This window comes from Cynara cardunculus, assembly GCF_001531365.2.
Source record: "Cynara cardunculus var. scolymus isolate 2C chromosome LG 5, CcrdV1, whole genome shotgun sequence".
In the NCBI taxonomy this organism is placed as follows: domain Eukaryota; kingdom Viridiplantae; phylum Streptophyta; class Magnoliopsida; order Asterales; family Asteraceae; genus Cynara; species Cynara cardunculus.
Genome location: NC_037532.1, coordinates 15,252,499 through 15,253,814, shown reverse-complemented (window position 1 = coordinate 15,253,814; position 1,316 = coordinate 15,252,499).

Sequence of the window (1,316 nt, the reverse complement as noted above, 5' to 3'; positions counted from 1 at the left end):
TAGTTATATAAAATCATTTATTGATTTTAGATAATTATGACAGGAATGCTATGTCACATTTTTACTGAATCATTTGTTTAATGTCTTAATCAACTGTTGCACCCTGTGCTTCTTTTTAAGATTGATATTTTCTTAGTTGTTAATCAAACCTCGCCATCTGAAATTAGTTTTTATAAACTGGACTTTTTGAAACAACTTTACAAGCTATCTCTGTGGGAACGATAATCTGGTACTTTTTACCATTATTACTTGTTACGAGACGACAGTAGTTCGAGGTGTATACTTGCGCCGAGTTCTATTTTTGTGTTGGAATCTAAGGTTGAATAAACCGACGAGCAGCTATGCTCACTGTCATTCCATCGACAAGTGACACAAGCCAAGCCTATGAACGCTCGATGTTGTCCCAAGAACCAATGGCAGCCACCCCGGAGCACTTAGAGCCGTCCCCCCCTCCAAGCAAGGGAGCACAACCATCGTGCTTCCCCAGGCCCTCACCAACATATTTCCCTACCTACTACCCAGAGGGCACCCACATCCACTATCCCTGGCGATCAAAGGCAAAGGGATATTGAAACAGGACGACCCAGTCCAATCCAAACCCAAACTAGCCATCCAGAGACCATCCTTCGAGCCTCTGGAGATGAACAAGCCGAGGAATCTCATACCCCATCACCCCTCTCTTAACAGAGAGGTGATGAAGAGATAAGAGCCCATTCGCCTCAGGGCTCGCCACAACCTCTCACATACACAAACGCATTCGTTGTTTCTAATGTTGAACCCATAGATCGTTCAGAGCGATCTTCATTTTGTGCACCACTACCCTCGGTATTTGATCTACCAAAGGGTACACACATCCGATTCACTTACTCAGCCTCTGAAGCTGAAGAAGAGGAAGAGGATGTCCAAACATCACGAGATAGTTCTTCTCTCGAAGGCTATCAAGGACATGATGGAAGTCCTTCGCGGCCTACCTTCACATAAGGCCAAGAAGGCGCCTCAGGAACAGAGGCACAACCTGCAACATCCGTTGCTGCAGGGGTTACACCCTTAGTCGATCTGGTCACCAAGGCTGAGCTCCAGGCCTTTGTTGATACAATTCCGCGCCTCATGCTCGAGCAGCCGCCCAAGCAAACGGCAACGCCACGATGACCAAGACCCCGATGATCAAGGTCTTGGACCTCGTGAGGCTGCATATACATCTCCATCCGCTGCACCAACGCAACCACCATCACAACACCAATGAAAAGAAAATTTGTCATCCAATGAAAACTTGGAAGTTGATGTTTTTCTTCTAGATTAGTGTCTGTTCTTCATAT